General features: G+C 39.2%; 1 long non-coding RNA gene across 1 annotated transcript; it reads right to left on the reverse strand.

Annotated features, from left to right (window-relative positions):
• Positions 1–3,684: 3,684 nt before the first annotated feature.
• Positions 3,685–4,274, reverse strand: LOC134218284 (uncharacterized). Its single transcript, XR_009981299.1, has 3 exons — positions 4,158–4,274; positions 4,000–4,100; positions 3,685–3,926 (listed from the first exon to the last, which is right to left on the reverse strand). It is a non-coding gene; the product is annotated as an uncharacterized LOC134218284 (long non-coding RNA).
• Between the last annotated feature and the right edge of the window lie 3,270 nt (positions 4,275–7,544).

Consider the following 7,544-nt stretch of genomic DNA (forward strand, 5'->3'; position numbering starts at 1 on the left):
TACATGGTGATGTAACAGTAAAATTTATAATATTCTAATCATATTTTTTATCCGGGTTTCCCTTCGGAAATTCGGAAGAATTTCCCTTCGGAAATTCGGAAGAATTTCCTTCGAAATTCGAGGAATTTCCTTCAGAAATTCGGAAGAATTTCCTTCGAAATTCGGAAGAATTTCCTTCGGAAATTCGGAGGAATTTCCTTCGAACTTCGGAGGAATTTCCTTCGAAATTCGGAAGAATTTCCTTCGGAAATTCGGAGGAATTTCCTTCGAAATTCGGAGGAATTTCCTTCGGAAATTCGGAGGAATTTCCTTCGAATTCGGAGGAATTTCCTTCGAAATTCGGAGAATTTCCTTCGAAATTGGAGAATTTCCTTCGAAATTCGAATTTCCTTCGGAAATTGGAGGAATTTCCTTCGAAATTCGGAGGAATTTCCCTTCGGAAATTCGGAGATTTCCTTCGAATTCGGAGGAATTTCCCTTCGAAATTGGAGGAATTTCCTTCGAAATTCGGAGGAATTTCCTTCGGAAATTCGGAGAATTTCCTTCGAAATCGGAGGAATTTCCTTCGGAATTCGGAGGAATTTCCTTCGAAATTCGGAGGAATTTCCTTCGAAATTGGATGAATTTCCTTCGAAATTCAGGAATTTCCTTCGGAAATTGGAGGAATTTCCTTCGGAAATTCAGATTTCCTTCGAAATTGGAGGAATTTCCTTCGGAAATTCGGAGGAATTTCCTTCGAAATTGGAGGAATTTCCTTCCTTCAATTCGGAGGAATTTCCTTCGGAAAATCAGATTTCCTTCGGAAATTCGGAGGAATTTCCTTCGAAATTCGGAGATTTCCTTCGAAGTCGGAGGAATTTCCTTCGAATTCGGAGGAATTTCCTTCGAAATTCGGAGGAATTTCCTTCGGAAATTCGAGGAATTTCCTTCGGAATTCGGAGGAATTTCCTTCGAAATCGGAGGAATTTCCTTCGAAATTCGGAGGAATTTCCTTCGGAAATTCAGAATTTCCTTCGAAATTGGAGGAATTTCCTTCGAAATTCGAGGAATTTCCTTCGAAATTCGGAGGAATTTCCTTCGGAAATTCGAGGAATTTCCTTCGAAATTCGGAGGAATTTCCTTCGAAATTCGAGGAATTTCCTTCGAAATTCGGAGGAATTTCCTTCGGAAATTCGGAGGAATTTCCTTCGAAATTCGGAGGAATTTCCTTCGAAATTCGGAGGAATTTCCTTCGAAATTCGGAGGAATTTCCTTCGGAAATTCGGAGGAATTTCCTTCGAAATTGGAGGAATTTCCTTCGGAAATTCAGGAATTTCCTTCGGAAATTGGAGGAATTTCCTTCGGAATTCGGAGGAATTTCCTTCGGAAATTCGGAGGAATTTCCTTCGGAAATTCAGGAATTTCCTTCGAATTCGGAGGAATTTCCTTCGAATCGGAGGAATTTCCTTCGAAATTCGGAGGAATTTCCTTCGGAAGTCAGATTTCCTTCGAAATTCGGAGGAATTTCCTTCGAAATTCGGAGGAATTTCCTTCGGAAATTCGGAGGAATTTCCCTTCGAAATTCGGAGGAATTTCCTTCGAAATTCGGAATTTCCTTCGGAAATTGGAGGAATTTCCTTCGGAATTCGGAGGAATTTCCTTCGAAATTCGGAGGAATTTCCTTCGGAAATTCAGATTTCCTTCGAAAATCGGAGGAATTTCCTTCGGAAATTCGGAGGAATTTCCTTCGAAATTGGAGGAATTTCCTTCGAAATTCGGAGGAATTTCCTTCGAAATTGGAGGAATTTCCTTCGAAATTCGAGGAATTTCCTTCGAAATTCGAGGAATTTCCTTCGAAATTCGGATAATTTCCTTCGGAAATTCGGAGGAATTTCCTTCGAAATTCGAATTTCCTTCGGAAATCGGAGGAATTTCCTTCGAAATTCGGAGGAATTTCCTTCGAATTCGGAGGAATTTCCTTCGAATTCGGAGGAATTTCCTTCGGAATTCAGATTTCCTTCGGAATTGGAGGAATTTCCTTCGAAATTCGGAGGAATTTCCTTCGAAATCGGAGGAATTTCCTTCGAAATTCGGAGATTTCCTTCGGAATTCGAGGAATTTCCTTCGAAATTCGGAGGAATTTCCTTCGAAATTCGGAGGAATTTCCTTCGGAAATTCGGAGGAATTTCCTTCGAAATTCGGAGGAATTTCCTTCGAAATTCGGAGGAATTTCCTTCGAAATCGGAAGAATTTCCTTCGGAAATCGGAAGAATTTCCTTCGGAAATTCGGAAGAATTTTCCTTCGAAATCGGAAGAATTTCCTTCGGAAATTCGTAAGAATTTACCTTCGGGAAATAGGAAGAATTTCCCTTCAATAATTGGGAAGAATTTCTCTTCGGAACTTTGGAAGAATTTCCCTTCGGAAATTCGGAAGAATTTCCTTCGAAATCGAAGAATTTCCTTCGGAATTCGAAAGAATTTTCTTACGGAAATTCGGAAGAATTTCCTTCGAAATTCGAAAGAATTTTCCTTCGAAAATTCGGAAGAATTTCCCTTCGGAAATTCGGAAGAATTTCCCTTCGGAAATTCGGAAGAATTTCCCTTCGGAAATTCGGAAGAATTTCCCTTCGGAAATTCGGAAGAATTTCCCTTCGGAAATTCGGAAGAATTTCCCTTCGGACGACTCTACATTCTAACTGGAACTTGGCCTGCTTTTCAACTTCGAAGTGAGATGAAAAAAATAAAGTGAAAAGTATAAAATGAAAAGTGAAAAATGAATAATATAATAAGAAAAGAGAACTGAGAAGTGATAAGGGAAAAGTAAGAAGTGAGAAATAAGAAGTGAAATAGAAGAAGTAAGAATTGAGAAGTACTAAGTGAGATGAAAAAAGCGTATTCGGAAGCAAGCAGTAAGAAAAGAGTAGTGAAGAGTGAAAAGTGAAATAAGAAAAAATGAAAAGTGAAGAGTATATAGTGAAATGTGAATAGTGAACGGCAAAATTGAATGAAAAGTTAACAGTGAGTAGTGAAAAATGAAAAGTGAACAGTGACAACTGAAGAGAAAAGTGAAAAGTGAAAAAGGATAGGCGAAAGTATAAAGTGAGAAATTAGAAATGAAAAGTGAGGAAAGTGAAATGAAGCGAGAATTTGGAAGTGTGAATTCAGAAGTAAGAATATACTTCTCACTTCTTATTTCTCACTTTTGACTTCTCACTTTCCACTTCTCATATCTCACTTCCAACTTCTAAGTTTTCACTTCTAAAGAATTTAAAAGTGAGAAATAAGAAATAAGAAGTGATAAATGAGGAGTAAAATGTGAAAAGTGAAAGATGAAAAATGAAAACTGAAAAGAGAAAAATGAATAGAGTTATATCTCGATTTACCACACCCTGGTGAATTTTGGGGTGATAAAATATGGAATGTGAAAGAATTGTTTGACAAATATATATTTTTTTGATTGCCTTTATTGAGAAAACTTTCAGCCCTAGGCATTTGACAAATATTAACCAGATTATGCCTTGGAAATATGTGAACGGTTGTCACCACCCCCTTGGGAGGGGAGGCCGCATGAGACGGAGACAAAGAATGGTTGAAGAAAGCCACGGTAGCATTGTCACTAGCAACCAACAACCTGGTTCGAAACAGTGGAACCAATTTTAGAAGAAGTACGCGAAGTCATTCCATGAACAAAATAAAAGTATAAATTTCACATTCAAATAATTAGTAGAAGGTTTTATTACTTACGTTACTGGTTAGATACTTATTCCTAGTGTTGTGTGAGCGTAAGTATATAGGTGTATCCCACGGCGGTTGGTTTTAGCGGGCCCGCTTGGACAGACGCAGAATTATCCACCGACGACATGTCGGCCCTCCCATCGCTGGCCGCATGATCCTCGCGCCGCGGGCTCCTTATGGACCCGACAGCAATTGTGGTAGGAACGAAAGGCCTAAATCATCGTACAATGGGAAGCACTTTATGTCACATTCCACATAGAATCCATGATCAATCACACCGCTTACCGATCTCATTGCAATGCATCTACTCCATCATTATTTCCACAGCACTATTTCCAAACCCTCCACATCTATGCACGCACTATTCTCATCATTCTTGAGCGAATCTGTTAAGAAATTCATTTCTTTTTAGGTTTTGTTCTAATAACAGGTCACCGTATTACCTATAGAACAAATCAACAAATCACAAGTTCTACTTTGTTGGGCACTGCACAACTATCTCCGTTTGCTCGGTCAGTCAGGCTATACAATGACTGGGTTGCCTGCTTGGCTGGTTAACTGACTACTGATCATCTCTAACAAACTCATCAGTTCGGCAGAGTTAGTTTTGGTGCTTCGTATTCCAATTGGAGAGTGGCGATAACATCTACCATCTACCACCTGTGTAAGGATCTACACACTGGCTTGCAATTGCCGTAGATGTGTGAAAGCTGATGTTAGATATGAAGCGAGATCGGATGATAAAGATTCTTGACTCTTTCGATATCGGCTTTCTGTCTCTGTGATGAAGATGTGTTCTGTTGCATGTGTTGCAAGTGTAGTGGATTACATATGGTAGGGTCTCTATACTTCCATTTCATGTGGTAGACATTCAGAGTTGCATATTAACCCTTTCGAGGCCGGCTGTAGTAAATACGTAGGTTACAAGGTTTCCCTTATTTTTTGTCCGAGAAGCTTACAAAATTCTTGACAGGCACTCAGAAATAAAATACTAGAAACTACATATGTTGAAAATTATTTATTGAAAATCATTGCTGTTTGCGGTATTATTCACAAAAATAAAAAGAACGATCGAAATTTTCAAATTTTTTTAGGGTGACAAAATCGGGTCAAAAACGTGATGAAATCGGGACGTGATAAAATTGGGTTGAAAACCTAATAAAATTGGGAGTAGACAAAATCGAATCTATACTGAAGTAAAAAGTAAGAAGTGGGAAGTGAGAATTGCGTAAAGTGTGGGATGTGAGAAGGAGAATCTCGTCTTCCTTCTTCGTGCTTTTCCTTTTTATCTCTTACATCTTCCTTTATCCTTCTGTTTTATTTTTTTTCCCTCCTTTCACTTCCTTTTCCTGCTACCTTCTTTCTTCTTGCTTCTTCGTGCTTTCTTCATCCTTCTTTCTTCTTCCTTCACCAGGTAGAAGACGGCGTGGAGCGCAGCGAGCGAGATGGGGCGAGAATGACTTGGCAAGAGTGGGGCGCATTTAAGGATGAAGAGATGCGGCCTGGAACCGTATATAATGGCGTCAAATTTTTGATTCAGTGTTATCTGTTTAGATGTAAACTAAATAAATGAATAAAATTCTTCCATCACCCTAAATTTTCTTCTTTCTTTTTTCTTCTCACTCCTTATAATCCTCTCTCTTTCCTCCATCTGTCACTCTTCTCAAATTTAACTTTTCAATTATTCTCTCAAATAACTTCTCTCCTCTCACCTCTCACTTCTCACCTATCAAGTTTATCGTTTCTCACTTCTCACTTTTCGCTTTTTACAACTTATTTCTGACCTCTTGCTTCTCACTACTGACTTCTCATTTCTCTTTACTCTCTTTTAACTTCTCTTTAACTTACTTGCTAAGATCTTCTCTTTTTTTACTTCACACACTTAATGAGGAAATAAATTTCAACTATTCTACCAAACGGCGTTCGACTGGTTTACAGTAGACCATTACTTTGCAGCCTGGAAGATGATGAGAGCTTTGAATGATCGGCTGTCTCATGGTACATATGTAGTCTGCATTGGCGTCCTTAAGCAGAAGGATCGATTTGGAGATTTTCTTTTAAATATCTTCAAGTTGTCCAAAATATTGGAAAACCTTCGATTTTTTTTATTCTTCTATACTTTTCCATTTGTTTAAAAGCTCACATGTTTTAGGTATGTCATGATTGTGCAATGATTCGAATAACAGCAATTTGGCTTTGTATTAGGAAACGCTTTATCAAATATGCGAAATCGGACTGCCATTGACCGGTTAGACAACGGATACAATACGAGCCAAAATGTGCCTACCACTGACTGTTTCAAGTGACAAACTTCCTCCATCGCACACCCTATTTTTCCACGCCATTTATAACTGGTTGCCTGAAGCCAAGCTGCGACTGAGACAAGTGGTTGGAAGATTTTCTCCGAAAACAAGCGATGAGGTACGAGCTGAAAAAAGAAATGCGCATTAATATTCACAACTTTTCCGACAACTTCCCACTCGAACGTGTAGCCCAATTTCAAGAAGTGTTCTTTGTACAAAACACAAACCGTTCAGCTTGTAGGCGGCAAAAATAATAATCGCAGCGTTGTCGGTTCAGGATGCAATGCAAATCATGCACCACTGCTTCGTCATGTGCACTCTACGCAGAATGTGTGGGGCGTCGTCGCTGCTTCCAGACCCCGATCCGATGGGAGCATGATGCGATCCTGATATATGGGGCCGCTCCCCGGTGGCAGTCGAGCTTCCGAGTGTTGTATCGCAGAGAATAGAGTCACTGACACTAATAGCTGTATTCATGTACGAGCCGTGTCAGTGTGTATTCGAGCCCGAGTGCTGCCGTATCGCTCGCTTCTATGGGAGGTATAATGTGGTAATATAAATGCATTTACTTTATTCAAATTAAGCAGCTCCCAACATCAACCGAGAATTACACATCCAACCTCCATGACATCCAACCGGCTATTAGTGATGCAAAGATGCAAATTATAAGTTAACAACCCAACAGTTTTGTGTTCTCCATGATGGGTTGCTGCCGGAGCTGGCTTTTGCCTCTATTCAGCTAAGCTCTGCCGGAAACAGCACCAGCAGCAGCAGCAGCAGCAGCCAGGAGGGCTCGGTTCAGTTCGTTTGTGAATGGGTAACCAGCGAGGATAAATTGAGTTTGGCATCTTGGAAAATTATTCCTGCTGCGCAGTGGTGTTTATCTTTCTTCCTGGTTTTCTTTACCAGTTTCCGGCAAATTTAATTGAAAACTATTCAGCTCTCAAATTGAATATAAACTTATGCGCGGCATTGTATTCGCTCGATGGATTACGCCGCTCGGGAGTTGATTATTGTGCCAAGGTATAATTTTCCTGGCGGAGCGCAGAATAAATGAAGTTAATTAATTCCTTTCCAACTTAGGCTGGCGTTGGTTCACTTTGCTGAATAGGATTACAACAATCGAGGGGACAATAGAAATACATTATGCATTTGGAGTTACGATCGGTTATAAGTACTTTTTGGTGTCAAATTAAGGAGGTTGACTGAATCTTTTCAGAATCAATTTTTCTTATTCGTGTTTGAATTAAAACACTTATTATTGACTCAAAGTTTATATCAATGACAAATATTTACATCTTCTATGCAATAATAAGTAAACATTTTTATTGAAACTTTAGCCCACATGATCGAATATTTCGGAAGTTATAGTCCAAGTTAAAGTCCAAGTCAACAAAACCCCGAAAAACTTGAAATATTTATTTTCTTTCTTTCGTTTGAATTAAAAGGCGACAAACGATATCCTTACAGTTTGTGTAAAACTTTCGTTATTTTGAGTAATTTTGTGGGTCAACGGTCAGCTAAGAT

The sequence above is a fragment of the Armigeres subalbatus genome, chromosome 2, assembly GCF_024139115.2.
Source record: "Armigeres subalbatus isolate Guangzhou_Male chromosome 2, GZ_Asu_2, whole genome shotgun sequence".
Lineage (NCBI taxonomy): Eukaryota > Metazoa > Arthropoda > Insecta > Diptera > Culicidae > Armigeres > Armigeres subalbatus.